Source organism: Varroa jacobsoni, unplaced genomic scaffold (genome assembly GCF_002532875.2).
Source record: "Varroa jacobsoni isolate VJ856 unplaced genomic scaffold, vjacob_1.0 scaffold_1086, whole genome shotgun sequence".
In the NCBI taxonomy this organism is placed as follows: domain Eukaryota; kingdom Metazoa; phylum Arthropoda; class Arachnida; order Mesostigmata; family Varroidae; genus Varroa; species Varroa jacobsoni.
In genome coordinates this window covers 288,410-305,777 of record NW_019213988.1, presented here as the reverse complement: position 1 = coordinate 305,777, position 17,368 = coordinate 288,410, and the positions used below count along the sequence as shown (strand labels likewise).

General features: G+C 40.7%; 1 protein-coding gene and 1 long non-coding RNA gene across 2 annotated transcripts in view; one reads left to right on the top strand and one right to left on the bottom strand.

The window, feature by feature from the left end:
• The window catches only part of LOC147752681 (uncharacterized), a 31,853-nt gene extending 20,606 nt beyond the window's left edge, over positions 1-11,247 (top strand). The window contains exons 2-3 of the long non-coding RNA XR_015313453.1: positions 9,032-9,164; positions 10,001-11,247. This is a non-coding gene — a long non-coding RNA (uncharacterized LOC147752681). The remainder of the gene's footprint in view (positions 1-9,031; positions 9,165-10,000) is intronic.
• LOC111266468 (GAS2-like protein pickled eggs) overlaps positions 1-13,368 on the bottom strand; it is a 60,995-nt gene extending 47,627 nt beyond the window's left edge. The window contains exon 1 of the mRNA XM_022843979.2: positions 12,939-13,368. The gene's annotated coding sequence lies outside the window, so the exon portion shown is untranslated. The remainder of the gene's footprint in view (positions 1-12,938) is intronic.
• Between the last annotated feature and the right edge of the window lie 4,000 nt (positions 13,369-17,368).

The following is a 17,368-nucleotide window of genomic DNA, read 5'->3' as shown; positions in this document are numbered from 1 at the left end:
TCTTTATTATATAACAATGACACGTGCCAACCCTAAAGAGAGAGAGAAACCTTGTCGCTACTTACTCTGCTTCTTTTCGTATTTGCTCATTCTCTAGAGTTAGGTGGTATTTAGTTGAAGATATAAGTTTGTGAGACTTTTTTTGGACCTTGGTGAGCTGGCTCTATTTCTCCTTCTTATTATTATTATAGCAAAAGTGATAATAATTCAGTTTTAGTAAATTGAATCGTTATCACTGAATTGACACATGGCGCTTAGAGATACTCAACAGGTAACTTAATTATTCCCCCTAGCTGTTACTTACTGAGACAACGAAACTAGCTGCGCTTGAATTGAACGTGGTATGCAATTTAAATTATAGCGCCAGAGGCGAAATATGGATAGCATTGTTGTTGCCACATACAACACCAATAGATAGACTGAATAATACTTCCCTGTTGGCATTGTAACCCGTCGGCCATTTCGTTGTAGCAATACGTTTAATCACCTTGGATAGGGGGATCCATGAGCGATAGAAGCCGAAGTTCTTGCAACAACTACAAGTTACTTCGTCTGACCGTACATATCTATTCATACATTTCTATTAATTATGTATTTCAGTGTATTGTAACCCAATTACTTTAATGTTCATAAAAACTGAAAGGTAATAAAAACGTTGCTTTGAGGAAGGATTACATCTATCTACATTTATCGCAATAGTTTTATGGGCGGAACAGGTTAAACTGTAGTGCTGAAATATATTGCATTAGCGTTAAATAGGCAACGAAAATCGTTGCCCATAGGGATACGTGAGAATTTTCAAAAAATACTCCGAATTAGCGCAATGTCTATTAGAAATTAGACTGACAATAAATTATTGGAGAGGTGGTACATAAATAAAAAGGTTCCTAACAAGAAACGCAGTATCAATCAAACTGAGAAGAAGTTTACTGCAGGAAAAAAAATTTTACTCTTTTATTAAAAGTCTTACTCTTTTATTTTCGAAAACCGCCTAGAAAAAAGAAAGCCTAAAAAAGCGCAAAATCCACACCTCACGTGACATGAGAGTCCCCAGACCTCGTTGTCAGTTTTCTAACCTCGGAAATCAATGAAATAAAGTACACTCTTTTTCGGTTACCAGAAACATTCGATTTTCTCGAGTTTGAACTTCGATTCACTGTACAACGAAAACATCACTAACTCATAGAAGATAGACAATACACCTTCGAATGGTATTTAGAGATAAAAAAAAATACACAGACAAATCATTAGTCATTCGAAAATAATGCCGTAATTTAATATGATGATATAGAGCTATTTGTCTTTCACAGGGCTATTTTTCACGGAGATACAATATAGTTGTGTAACGGACATTTAGGTACTTCGTAATGTCATTCGAGGGATCAACAATGGATAAATTAATAAATATTTACGTATAAAATTATAATATAACGGCCAAAAGTTAATAGATAAAACTATATCTATATATAAAAAAAACGTTATAATTTCAACTAATAGGATAGAAGATACTGCAGCAGTGGCAGTGGTAGTTGAAAGGCTCACGAGCTATTTAAGTGGCTTTTTTCAACTAGACAATTCAACTTGTCAGCCAAATAAATTGCGAGCGATCCCGCAACATCGCTAGCCCGTAGACGACGTAGCCGACAAATGACGAGCTCATGAATGAATCATTTTGCCGATCGTCTTACCTCTCTACTCAACGCCTGCTGTCTGTGACGACTTTGTGAAGAATAAGACTGCTCCCGTAAAATGCTCATTTTTGCCCCTTTACGTATTTTTCTAGGTGTTGAAATGTCGAACTGCGTACGTTAGCTGTTTCTCGCATTCTTCCTCGATCCATAGATATGTACATATATGTGTATATATATGTAACAGCTAGAGAGAAGCGTATTCCTCCCGCTGTCTATTAGCTCGAGTCTCTGTATTTTATGGACGCATTTTTTCTGGTCGTTGTAGCCGTAGTTATCCATCCGTCTGAATGAGTCGCTGCAACGAAAGCACGAACAACAGACCTGTGTTTCCTGCGTTGGCTGTGGGCAGGGCTGAACAGAGTTGAGGGCGTCAAAAAAGCGGATACAGGGTAAGGGGGCAACGGGGAGGGGTCACCGCAACGTCGCTTCGTTTACCTTGTTGTATAGGCGATTTTCGAGGCAAACGTTGAGTGCTATTACCATTAACACAGCTACTGAAGGTGGCCCTACGATGACTATTAACACTATAATATTAGCGATTTTAACAAAGCCATCCAAAGAATTATTAGTACTTAACTTTGTAGTAGACGGTAAGTGCGTTATTGTGTTATTTACGGTTGCAAAGCTAAGTGTTTGATCGGTTAAAACACATATGATAGAAACAAAACAAATGCGCTATATATATATAAAATCGTAATGAGCTGTAAATAGGTAGTTCTGGGGGGTTGACGTTGGCCTGTCACCTGCCAGTAAAAGGGTTACGTGGTGATGACTGACAAGCTCGCTCTTTATACTACTGCCCGTAATGGGAGCATCCGTCCAGCCAACATAGTGAGAATGACAGGGAAAAATAGGTTATTTCGATTTCTTCGTTACCACTTTCTTGGTTAGATTCATTTGCTAAAAGGAAGGGCATATGCAATAGATAATCGGATTCGACACTGGTAGCTCCGATTATGGCCCTTGAAACGTGGCAAATAGACAGGACGTTCCAAATGAAAACGGATCTTGATTTTTCTCAAGCTACGCCCTGTGCACCTTGCTTACCTGTCCGGCAGAACTTGAAAAGTAAAATCAACGGATTAAAATGTGGCAAGATTTCAACTAGGTATCAAATAAAGTTAATATTCATTCGGATAACGATTGCGGCCAGCAGCAAATGTTGCAGCGTGAAAAGCCAATGGCTCTCCTGTTTCGAACTACGATGTCCTTCCGTCCAATGTCGAAAATTTTAAACGATATTACCTACTTTCTCAACGGCCACCTTTCAAAGTCGACTTCGTTCCATGTCGAAATTTTGCCGATTTTACCGCTAATCTAGCTTGCTATAGTAACAGGAAAACATTACCTAATCAGTTGTCTATTAGATCTTTCCGTTTAACTCAGTAATCGTTCAGAAACTTAGTAACAGTACAGAATTCCTCTGTACGGTTTTCTTATGATTTAAAAACATACGCCTTAAGCGTCGGCCGAGCTACAATCAGTGAACAGGTTTATGATCGAATAGGCCAGTCGCGGACCAGAATGGAAGAGAAGTTTAGGTAGAACATGTTAGCAACGTTTAATGAACCTCCACAAGGGAACAGAACTGCGGTGGGTTATCGGTTCTGAATAAATAGCTTAAATAAAATAGAAATAAGCTCAGCTTCGAATATCAAATAAGATTCGTGTTTTATCTGAGGAAGTATCTGTCTCTCTTTCATATTTGGCTGCATGGACAGCGTGAAGAGTTCTCGTCGTGAAGAGTTATAAATCATTGTGTAAATAAAAACACCCATATCTCATTTGAAGCAACAGTCCCCGAGGCCATTACGAATTCGCAGCACCCAAATGACTCGTACCTAATGGCTATTTAGCTTGTGCATTCTTCTCTTTCAATATCTATTCGGTAAAATTATCATCTGCCATTATTGATAAGCGACATTAACAATGACTTTTTTTTTTTCGCCACAATCATTTGTTTAGTTTTACTCGAATGTTGGAACTCCATATTGGAAATGACTGTTTAGTCGAACGTCTGATAACAAACGATTTTCATTATATCTTCTCTGTGTTTTAATCACTCCCAAACAATAATCATATTAGGCAACTACGTTCACCCATGGAAGAGGCACTTGCGCCAAATAGGTAGGTATTGCCATGGAAGGCGTATCACCTAAATTGGACACGCCCAGATGCTATTGACGGCGGGTCGCCATCTTGAAAAATAATGCGTCGTTTCGCATAAATACGTGGTCTTGACCAGAATATTCCCACCTTTGGAGATTGTCTTGTATGGAATCGGAATAGACTTTCTTTCTTATCTTCAGCGGGTTTTGCCGCTTAACGATTAGCGTCGCGATATCGACAACTTTTTGATGCCAATAGTATAATATCGATATTGAAAAACTAGTACTTCTAAAGCACCTCGAAATTAACTAGGGTAAATGTACGTTGACGTTGAAGCATGTCAGCTTCAGCGTCTGATTGGCTGTTACTTGCTTTCCTGTCAACCTGCCTACTACTGTTACATATATAAATAGAAATAAGACAGATGCGTGTTACTATACAAGCACACACCCTATATCTATCCTATAGTAGTTCAGTGTCTACAGTGACGATGCTCTTGCGGGTGATACTACTCGACGCCAAAAAAAAAACTGATCCGTTTGAATATACGGCGCGCGACTCACGACGGAGGTTTTTGTAACACCGAGGACAGAACCACCGCCAGACCTTGAGTCGACGCCTACGACAGTTACTCGCCATATCTTTCAATATAGGACTGTACACGTCTTCATGTATATATAGCGGTATATATGGCTGCATTATTATGCCAGCTGGTAGACGCGACGACATCAGTAAAAATTCGCTATTACTACTGGTATAATTGTTGTGCCTATGCGTGTGTGTGTGATAAAAGTTTCCAAACCGGGCCTGTGCACTTTTGGCGCATTCTTAGGCTTCGCAATGCATTGTCCAGGATAGCTCCAAAATGTGGAAAATAGAAAGAGAGGGCATCTACCTATAACCTAGACAAATAACAATGTTTTGAGGATCTCCCATAACTAAACGTCAGCAGATCTTCTCACTGGTCCGCTTTACTATTTCAAATTTACTTAACTGAATCATTTTGCACATGGTTTGGCGATAAAACACGCAGCCATGGGCTAGTGATGACCACCTCACGGTTTTTGCAAGAGTAATATGTTTATCTGCACAAAGTGACGGATAAAGGGCCGATGTTACAAGGACACGCTTAAAATCAAATGTTGAAAAAGCATCGTGCTGATCTAAGTATTCACTTTGAGAATCTCTTTCACACATACTATGTAAGTAGTAAGCAATATACTTATCTATTAAACGCTACGCAAGATGAAGCAAATACCAGCATTCGATAACTGTCTGACTTCTGCAAAGCACGGAAGATAACGCCATCGGTAACAGAAGAAAAGAAATCCGGCTAAAATTGGCCACCTATGAAATAGAAAGGAGCGTTATAAACGACGAACGGTGTCGAAACCTCCAGTCGTCGTCTCAACAAAGCGGAATCCCAATTGCTCAGAGCCGGCTACTTCAATTTCCATTAATAATAAATTGTGCATTTACCGTAACGATACGTGAATGATCTGTATCATGTATTAAGGGCAGCTTTCATCTTCAGTTCTATTGTTTTACGAAAACTGCCACAAATTGGTTGTAAATCCCGCCGTATTAAATACAACAGAGCAATAACTCAATAGAAAAAGTCAAAATTTGATTACTTTTCATGTTTCTCTATTGAAGTTGTTTTCCTCCCTATTTTTTTGCGTACTGTTCCACTTTTAAATCCGAATTGACTTAAGGTTAAACGGTTCTAGTTGAATAACAGTCTTGAATCAGGATATCGCATGGCTTACTGTACCAGGTTAGTAGGGGCGCGTGTCCACTATGGCGATCACGCGCCCCTACTAATCTGGTACGAGTCAGTTCAAACTCCCTTTTTACTATTATTGTATGTACGCAGAGCTGTATCTATTTCTATTTCGTTCCGACAGACACACAATTCACAGTATATTAACAAAAATATCCATTGAGATAATGAAGCCGAAGCAATTCAACATTATTATTCGGTATTTGTACAGGATACACAGTATATAACGCATACGGTTCCAAGTACGTTCTTTTCAGTGTGTTTTGACACTGTGCTACGCTATAGCACGTCATATCACGTTCAGTATTATGAAGTGGGCTCAAACAAGGTTAGATTGTGTAGTCTATGCGCACTTGGCAACAGCCAAAAAAAGAATATAGCTCCTTTTTCTCTCAGCAGGAGCACCCCGTCCCATTCTCGCCTTCCAGGCTTCTTGAAATATACTACATGCGAATAAGGACGAAGGGCCCGATCAGCCGGCAAGTGGTCGACTGACCGTTTTTGAAATTTCTACTTTGTTGATTTCCGGTAAAGTCGACAATCAAGGACCGCTATTACTAGGTGTTATATCGAGGAACTGGCAAGACAATCGGTGATGCGTTGGGGCCTTTCTGCGTTGGTCATTCGCGCTACGTTGTTGAGGCCAACGTTGTTAACACATGCCTGACAACGACAACACTAATAGCAACAAGTAACGTCAGTGGCGCCATGGCGTAAAATGCACAAAGAGATAATGCGACATCTGTGACGTCTACCCATTATTCGGTACGCTCCGCGATATTAAAGCTCACATCAGGAACTGTTGGCTGGTTCGTCAACATCGTCTGACAACAACATATAGCAACAAATCATGAACTCCACCCTATTTCTGACTGAATAGGGAGCGAACATTCCGCCAAATAAGACCTCTTCGTGGGGCCTACTTTCTGCAGTACAGGACACAACTACTAAACTGGTCAACGGCCAGCAACTCCAAATAGGCTAACAACTATTATTATTATCATTATAGCTTCAAACACTTTTGTCGACATGTTATGTAATACTAAGAGTGAACATCATCGACAAATTCCAAGCCGTTCGACACCGTGGGCTTTCAAATCGACAGTTAACTTCAGGTAACATATTCATTAGGTAGTAGCCATTGGTGGAACAATAATGAAGATCATTTCATTATTGGCGGTGATTAAAATCTACACAAAAAAAGAATACCTGTTAGCTGGGTGACCGTCTATCACATCTTTTGTTTTTTTGTTCCCACTTATTTGCGATACTACCACAAAGTTAAAACAAGCAAGTACTACCCGTCCAAACTCGTTCAACTCTGAACTGCTGCATGGCTATCACTGTTGAACTTTTTCAGTCGTCGTATTCAACTGCTGGAAGATCATTTAGCTATGTTTCTTTTTAGATTTGCTTGATCATCTCAAAAGTTCTCCTGTCATGGATCACAAAAGGCTAAATCCATAAATACGATCATACATTACAGAGATGTTTTAACGCAGGAAATGCTATGTAAGTAACGAGGCCCAAACTGGTGCCTTATCCCTGCGAAAAATTTGCTGTCCTAGGATTCAGGCCTGCTTTGCTCAACAGCGTTACACTATTTTTTTTTTATAAGCTTCTTTATAACTATACAAAAATCCTGTTTCGTCTCTAAGAACCACCTAAGATATTGACATCAGTTATGAAGAGCTCATTACTTTCTTGTATAGAATAGGGTGCACGCTGTGTAACACTCCATTTTCGGTTTCTAAAAAAATAACAATCACACGGAATTTGCCGCTTTCAAAGGTTTTGCGGAATACAAATAAGTGCACTGAAACTTCCTTTGTAAATACGTAAACGCTAACGTGGCGTCAGAGACTCAACCACTGGTCGGCATGTAAATGACAAAAGTCGGGCCCTTCATCGATGCTTCTTTAAGCCAGTAGTATTTCCCTACTTCTGTTATGTATGTATTCTGACGGGTTACACACATGCGCAGATATTTAAATCCTGTACGACTCAAGCCTATAGTATATATATACATGTAACGCCGAAATTCGTCTAAGACAATCAGGTGACAAATATACATTATGGCAGAGATCTATAATCATCCAAAAAGCTCATAAAAGGCGTCCGACTAAACCATCGAAACAACAGAAAGCCTCAATACTCCAGCCGATGATTTCGACATTGGCTTTTCTCGCAACGACACGATTGTCGCAAGCCAACAGCACAAAAAATTGGAAAACTTAATAAGTACTGCCATAGCCAACACCCACAATAAACTTAAAGAATAAAAAAAAAACTTCAAGGTCTCTAAATACACCTTGTTGCTTGTATTCCTAGTTAGTGACAAAGTCATTGTCGTCGTCAACACACATATTAGCCAATAGTAAAACAGCCGATGTATCGTCTTATCGTTGCTATGTACGTATTTTTCACCACGGCCTGTACAGGTTCTTGTTGCGCTATAGGTGATTTTCGTCACTGCAATGAAAAGAAATACATAGTCGTCGTTTTGAACTTGTCTTTGTATTTTCCCTGACTCCTCTGCTCGTTATCTACCGCTCTTTCGAATGCTAATCTTTGCTGTTTCTAATTGCCCTATGAAGTTTTCTGTATCTTTTGCGTATCTAACGTCATCACCATGGGCAAGCACGTACATGCACGTGCGCTGGCTTTCCCTTCCATTTTGTCGTTTGCTCGACTTTTTCGTCTATAGCGGTCTTCCTCCATATTTAGTTTTCAGCATTCGCCTTCTTGTTTGGGTTACTGACAATCGTACGGTGGTGAACTAATCGTGTAGGGGTAATAACAACAACCACCATGACAGCAGCAGCAGTAGTAGTAGTAGCGATCGAAACCCTTTATTGCCCTGCCTCTCACGTTTAACTTACGTCGAACGCTGCGTATTCGACCGAAGAAAGACCTACTTGTTCTCTGTATATGCATCATACCGCCAACGGCACTGCTGCTCCTGTGGTGGCTACCTGATCAGATGAGACGCTTACTAGACGAGGCGAAGACCCATTAATAGCTCCCCTGTCTCCAGCGATGTAATTGTAGTAAAAGATCTAAATCCGACAAAAGATTCTTCGTTCCATCAGGTTGCCGATCTTGGATGTTGCTAGAAATGATGATGAAGAAACGACGACCACCGGTGGTGACTGGCAAACGCGGTCATCGCCATCGTCGTGGTTAACTACAGGCAGCGCATTTAGATCGTCGAACACTACCCGATATTCTCATCCGTGCCTCACACACAATAGACACACTACTATATTCTAGTCTCAGTGGAGTGTCAATGATATGGCTGTAGTTCTTTCTGCTAATGCTTCCGTGTGTAATTAGGCAAACTATGCAACGGGATGGCTCAGTAGATAAGCAGCTGCAGCACATATAACCAGATTCTCGTTTCCATTGCCTTTACTTTTGCAATTTTTTTTTAATTTTACCTTTGTAGCCGCCACTCCATCATACGGCTCGTTCCCAATTCTAGATGAAGTGTGTTTACGTCCGGATTCGAACCTAAACCACCACGTGTCCCTCACACCTTACGCCGCCGTGAGGACAGAGATTCCCTCTACTGCCTAATTGTAAGTAACTCCATGTAGTTTTGTCATGGTTAATGTTCTGAAACGTTTAATTGTGACAAAACTGGTTCAAATGGTGTTTGCATTACGTTTAAAGCTTTAGAGTCAGCAGAGTACGTACATCACTACTGGCTGTAAAAGCGAGCGCGCAATATTTTGAATTTTGAACTAATTTAGAGCGTAGTTTTGCGTTCCTTAACGAATGGTTAACGTTTACCTATAATAGTCGTCACATAGTAGCGCGATAGACTGAAATTATGTATTGCCGTAGCAATGAATGGTACACCCACTTTACAGCGCACCAGAATGTGAATATTATGGAAAAGTGCAAGAAAAATGTTTGTTAATTTTCGAGTTGTACTTCAGTTGTAGCAGAAGAAATCACTCTAGTTACACCCCTATCGGGTGTATAGCTAGACGGAAACTATATGTGTATTTGTAACTGTGCATCTATATGTTTATGTTTCATCTAACCATTTCTGGTTGAAAGGAGACGCAGCCAAAAAATTTTTTACGGAGTTTTTTTTAATAATAATTGCATTTGATCGCTCCCAGTGAAGAAGTGCGCTTCCTTTGGCCGCAAATACCCGACTCGGGAAATGCACTGTTAGCACCTTAACCGCTATAGACGTAATGTCTTGCATAGCTAGTGTCGGAAATATTAATGGGTACGAGCTCCTGCTCGACGTGGCCCCCCGCAGCTGACCAACAAAAATGTTCTAGAGGTGCTCACACTTTGACACCGTCTATCTTTGTTATGCCTACTTCACACCTTGTCGTTTCCAAAGTATAAGTTTTTTATCGTTGTTATCATCACTGAGTCTCTATTTTCTTCGCAGGTCATCACTATGGGCTGGGTTCTTGCCAAGCGCTTCCTGCGAGTTTTCAATATTTCCAGTGCAGCTTCTGGGACGTTTCTGTCACTACAACTAGCCGATATTATCTCTCTCTCCGGTATAAACGATTCGTTTATATATAGGAATATTAGGACTGCTGTTTCTACTACATGTGTGGTATGGCAAAAAAACGTTCCTCACGGGAGAAAGGAAGAAGGTTTTATTTGCTGTTACTGCCGTTGCAATACCAATAACATGTACCATTTTGACTAATATGACACATAGATACGCGTCTCACTGGCCGAACGGTCACTCGACCTACTATGATAGTTGGTGCCTCCTACGGCAGTTATTCTTATTAAAAGCTCGATAGGTTGTTCCTCATGCAAGCGGAGTAGCAATCAGCTGTTGTCCTTCAGCGAAATAGGCATACACGAGCACAGTTACATTGCTGCCGCTGATAATAATCTTAAAAGGACGTGAATAAATTTCCACAAATCGAAAAGAGCTGGACATCGTAATCAGTTTGACTAGACAGCTTGCAGCTCAATGACTGAATCAGCTTGAGTACTTCATTTGAAGTCCAAGGGCTCTAAACGTCCTTGTTGCTTACTGTTACCACTATGACAAACTGCTAAGAATTTACGTTCCAATTGAGTACGGAACTAGCTGCCTCGTTTAATTACGTAGTTCTATAGTAGTCGTCGATGCCTAGTTGTAAATTATATGATAAAATAAAGTGGCTTAGTGTATGGAAACTCTTTTAGCTTCCAACGCAGACTTTATTTGTATATCTAGCTCGTTACTATGACCTTAGTTATGCAGTTTTCTATCTAAAACGTACGACAAATATTTTTCTAATCAAAGTGAGATCCTGTTCATTAATGGGTCAGTGCAAATGTAAGCATAATAAAAATGTAATTTTGGAAAAAAATAACACAAAATAACATTGTCGTCTGACTGTTCCGATACCTACTGAGTGATAGCATCCGACAATAGTGACAAAAAGTTATATTTGCATTTGCAAGATAAGCGTAGAGGTATCCACAAAATGTAAATGACATTTACGTTATCTAAAAAATATGCATAGTAATAATATTAATTTGTCTATTACTAATCATATCAATCAAAATGGAGAAAGCCAGCCATTACTAGCTGAAACCACACCACACTATACATTTATTATACGTATCCAATCATGAAAGTTTTATCTAATAAGTTTATTTATTTATATATTAAAGCCAACATGAACTACGGTAAAAGATCGAGAAGAAGATATGCTTATCCCACGTGATTAGGCCTCTGTGTGTTGAGGCGCCAATTTTTTCAGGCAATAACTGTATATATCTAACTGAGGACTATTTGAGAGCACGATTTTTATCTACAGTTACAGTTCGCAGGTCCTATTTAAGCTTTATTTCAATTAAATATCCTGAACGTCTTGCCGAGAGACAACTGACGACATTCAGGCGCTAGCTTAGCGAGTATCATAAGGAAGCTTCTCATAAGAGAGTATCTCTAGACCAAGGGAGAACTGAGACGAAGTATCGGAGGGTACCCATTGAAAGGTTGCGTAGCTACGAGGCCAAGTGCGCATACCTCACAGTCTGTGTACTAGTTTCTAAAGAGACTTTACAGCCGCGAGTTGTTGTATATTTTCCCAAATTAGATACTTTATTTAGAGATCGTAATTTATAAAAATGCGATTTAATCCAGGTACACTATCATAGCAATCTAGCCAAATTCATAATCGCTACACAATATTAGATACCTTGTAATTTTGTCAGTCAATAACAACGACAACCGTAACAATCTGTCAAGTTTCTGGTGACTAGCTGGCCATGTATGCTAATGCTAAGTACGTTCTGTTGCAATGTCTTTTTAGTTTATTCCAACGACCACACATAACAACAACAAACAGGACTAATAATGGCGTTTCTCTATTGCGGTGCCAAGTTTCGACTGACTGTCACTAGAGGGCATCAGCATATGCAACATGATTGTTTATTCAAGCACTGTAAATAAAGCGTAACCCTGTTGTAGTAGCAGAACAATGACTATAGCATTAGATATATTAAAGAAATGCTACGATTCATCATATATTTATTCGCTGTTCCTGTGGCTCAGTTCGGACGATTTGGGTATGACGGCGCTAATAATTGAAAAGGTCAACTTCTGAAGGATGCATCCATACTAGTAGTAATAGCCTACACAATCGAAACGCAGAAGTGACAATGCGACACGAACTTTCTTTGACATATCAGCTGCAACTGCTCTCAATTCTGATTGAAACAATTAGTTCAACATTGTCCACCGTAGGTTTTATGCATCAATGAATTAGCATATACTATACTATAATTATTACTGTTACAAATAGAAGAATAGAAGCAATCTAGTTCACAATACAGAATCTGGTCAACGAAACGGGTCCGGTGTGGAGCGATGTTCCCATTACAATATAGATGTATATGTACGTAATTATTAGACGTATCTTAACTGCGCCAGACAATACGAGATAAGACGTTACGGGTACGTAAAATAATCTCTCTAAAAAAATAATAATCTAAATAATGCAAGTCTTAACGAGCTGTCGGTGCAGTTAGTACTGGCCATGCCTATCCATTAACTGATAATATAGCACCCTTGGTAAGCCCGACGCTGCAATATGTCGTGCTGAATGTACACTATAGGCGTACCTCATCCTTTTTTTTCGGTTTCTCTATTTCCCGATGAAACTGAACAAATCGTAACAAGAAGTATATAGCGCTGGGGAGCTCAAGCGTCGGGCAGGTGGTATATGGATCGAAAAAAAAAAAAAAAGCTGCTTTTTACAACTGCGTGAAATGCTGTGAAAAAAGGAAAACAGTTTTCAGTGTAAGCAGAATTTTATAGATCCACTGTTCGGAATGAGCAACTGAATTCCCGTCAACTATGTACTTACCCGGACTGCGAGATAAGATCACTCCTAAATAGTCAACAAAGCCTAATAGGCCCTCACTCCATTGACCAATAATAAATATTGAATCAAAGTAAGGTTTTGACCGGAGAAAGCAAATATTTTGCCCTGAGGATTGCTGCACAAACAGGTCATCTGATATCCAATGTTGTGATTCTGAACAGATACAGTTCGGACCTGTGCAAATTTTCAGCACACCAACTACACCAGCTCTTTTATCTCGTTAATTACACGGTACACAAAGAAAGCATAATAAAAAAAGCGTTTATAAATAAACAAGCACCATTGTCATCATGTCAATAACACTTTTACCCATCCGTATGAAAATACAGGAATGAACATCTAGAAGTCGTCGCTGGCGGTCAGCGATCAGAGTCGTTCGACTCGAACTTCGACGACGACGACGACGACGACGACGGTGACGCCCACATAAGAACTGCTATTAACTAGTGCTACGCCTTTTACTACCAATATGCGTTGTGAGTGGTAGATTATTAATCAAATATAGTGTTGCTATGATTATGTAAGGCCCTGTAAAATCGGCCAGACCCTTCGATAATCAGATGGATCTCTGTCGTGCTATTGTATCTCTGATTGCGACAATAGCCGCCGCCGCAGCAGCAGCAGCAGCATTTCGGATAGATCAAAGATAGCAACAGTGATGATGATAATGACGCACAAACGTCTTTTCAACGTTTTTCATTCTCTTCGTTGCTCGCGTACGGTCGTGCAGTTCACTCTGTGCTTGTCGCTGTCGTCACTCTCTTTACTCGTATTGTGTAACGGGTGGCTTCTTGTGCTTTTAAACAAGCCTACAGTCGCTGTCGGTGCCGCTGACTTTGTCGTTCGGGCGGATCATGAACGTACGTACGTTAGACAGCAGCGCTATTAGCAATTACAAACGGTAACGGCGGCAGCTTTGATGCACGCACAGGTTCTCTCCGTGTGCAGTGACGTTAACGCTTAGTGATAATTCGACGGTGGGACGATGCTGATTGTCCGCCCAATTTCATGCACTGAACGAACAGAGCCCACACATTTGGGCTTGCACTACAACCGTCGCTACTGGCCAGACTATCATTGCGTTCTCTCTGATAGATTGGCCCATACATGTTCTCGGTGCTCTCCTTCTGCTTACATCACGTAAAGCTCTGACTGTACCGTACGGCGGCATTCGATACGACAGGCTAGAAGAAGACAACGACGATAACGAAGAAGAAAACAAATGCAAAAGGCACGCACGCCGAGACATACAAACGGCGAGAGATAGCAAGAAGGCGGAAGGACAGCGAAACTTTTGTTGCGTGGCGTCGCTGCTATTTCGGCCTGATACGTTTAGTATCAACCAGACAAACGAGCTTCAAACTTGAACTTGACTATCTAGAAGAGTAACTACGAAGATGGTTATGATTACGACACCAGCAGTAACTGTATGTACATGTACGGATATCGAGAAGTTCACGATGTCAATACCGAACAGGATGATAACGACGACAACGAAGCGAAGAGCGGGCAGTGAGACGATTTCTCTTCCGAAGGAAATGGTGGAAACCTAGTGTTGCTAAGGTTTGGCACAAGGCCAGTAGCATCAGGGGGAGCAAAGCGATGACACTTCTTTGGACGAGATATTGATCCACTAGTTCAATCCGGAGACCTAATGGTGTCACGTCCGTTATGTGTAGCAACCAAATGATAATGTGCGCATATCACAAAGGACAACAGCAGCAATAATAAGCTTGAGCTACCGTGTGTTCCATTAACTCACTGAAGTCCACACAATACAGTATTTGGTAACGTGCAGCGTCATGCAGCATTTGCGGCTGTACGATCCCTTGTTTCATGCAGGAGGCTCCGCTGAGCATTTTCCGCCATTCACCGAACAGCGAACAGCTACGGTTACAGTTGTATAGTGCTGCTTTTCCACTTTTGTACGGTCTCAGTAGTCAGGGTTGCGTACACTCTCCGTTGATATATATATAGCTTAATACACAGCCTCTTCGAGTCACTTTTTCTACACGTTGATGCTATGGGACGACGATAAGTGTCAATGCCGGGTGCCACTTTACTCCACCGCTTAACATCAGCCGTGGAGGATCGTGTAGCATAGCACGAAATAGAGCGCTGTCAGTTGCCCGTATCCGGTGGGCTCGTCAGCGTCAACGCCATCACCGTGAACGTTGCCGTAATTCACCCATGAACTACCACCACCACCGCCGCCGCCGCCGCCGCCGCCGCCGCCGCCGCCGTCAATCGCATCAAAAGTGGAGAAAATCGCAAAGGGGAGAGGGCGTCCAGCGGAGAGAGAAAGCGAGAGCTCTAACCGAGTGTGCTGGAAGCGTCACAACACCTCGCTATGTACCAGTCACCATAGACATGCCATTATCGATATGATTTTTATTATAGCAATAATAGCAGCTCTGGCCCCCGTGTTGGTCGGTAGATTTCGCTACGGTAGACTTCCGTGGCGAACGAGAAGCTCCGCGGCCGTGATACTGATGTTAAAGAGAAGACTACTAAAGCAGCTGGAGGGAGAACCTTTGGACAGCCTCTTAATAATTACAGTAGCCGCAACACCAGAAGCAGCCGACGACGATAACAGTTCAGCTGATGGGCGGTGCTTGCTTATTCCTGCGCCGTTATCGAAGACCCCGACGTCCCCGTGTTGGAGCTAAAGTCAATGTGCCTTTACTATAGTTACTATGAAAAAGTGAGTTGGTAGAAGTATCGTGCCGAAGCAGATCTGTGAGGCGTATGTCAAAAGCCTATTGTTATAACAGATGATTTCAATGTGTTGAATCAATCAATATAATACAACAAAAAGAACATCGTAACAACGTAATACCATCTTTTTGGGATAATTCATATTCGAGCGTGAAGGACACCTCTAGTTATCTCTATGTGCCTTAAGAACAGTCAACGGTATTATAAAGACGAACTATGCCTCTTCGTGATGGAACCTATCCGATAAGCTGATTGGGGTCTGATCGTCACCCTGTATTACGTTGCAGGGAGATTTAGGCTGCACTTTTGGCTAATGGGCCTCAGAGCTTACAATCTGGCTGCAGTCGATATTGTTTGATGCAGGTTGCTATGGGCTTGTTCACAGACGAAATGGGACGGTTTAGTGAAGTAGGTCCAAACAGGCATTGAAATGAAATGATTTCGTCAAACTTTAAACAGTTATTTTACAGCAGCATGAGTTATTGACCTTCGACAAATTCTATTATTTTCTATGATTTCTATAGATTCAAGCACAAAGTCACTGGTCTACGTATAACTTTATTATTACCGTTTTTCTATATATACCGCATTACCGTTATTCGCACTTGCGGAAAACGACTTCACTGTTGTAGTCAGATCAGCTGGCATTAGTGGAACCTTGTATCGATGGAAGTTTGGCCAAAGAAACAAAATTGCGGGACGTCAGTGGCCAAGTTAGCTACGAAATTTATCGAGACTTGAGTGAAATATAGAGCTGGACATCTCTAGTAACCATTTTTATTAATCGGACATAAAATTATTGCCCGTCTGTTTTGTTATACCGTGTATCTTCGTACTGATCCATTTTGGTTTAAATGTGTATAAAGAATTTTAATATAATAACCCACTCTTTAAAATTTCAACAGTTGATCTCAATATTATTATTATTATCGTGCCATGTTAATATTCACATTTTATTTGAAATAACTGCTTAGGGAAAACGGCTCGCTGTTATATTACCCATTCGTCGCCAGTAAATGGGTCGTCCTATTTGAAATCAGTAGTTTTTCTAAAAAATTTCGCGACACATCAACTTCAACGAACAGAAAATACACAGATATTTCAGACCATAAGGGATTTCTGGGCTTCTTTCTTTAATAACAGATGTAATACTCCAAGTGCCTACGACTTTAGCAGAAGTACTTATCGTATATACAGTTAAGTTCTTTCTAATTTAAAATATCGCGACGTGGCGCACCCCGCACGGGTGACGTTGCAGTTTCATAGCCTTCTGAGAATAATAATGCACTGCTTTATAGGAAGAGGACCGGTAAAAACAGACTAAGTGTATATAATAGTTCGTTTGCATACACAATGATTTCGTAAGTACAGCAAAGGAAATACCATATTAACGAACAACGAGTTTTCTACATAACGACAAGGCAACGCCCTAGTCTTCAATCGCTACGTTCTAACGCGGCGCTAATCGGTGCCGTTGTGTGAAACAGAGCGCGTAAACCGAAACGCCCTAGTCAGGTTAAGGTCCAACATCGCTCATCAGTGGCATGCAATGTTAGTCAAATGGGACTGCCAATAGGAAATTTACCATGTGACATAGTAGTTACCACGATCATTTGTGCTAATGTTTAACTAAACGTATTAAAGAGCTGCAAGTTACATACTGCATTTGAATGTTTGTTGTTTTAAAATATTTA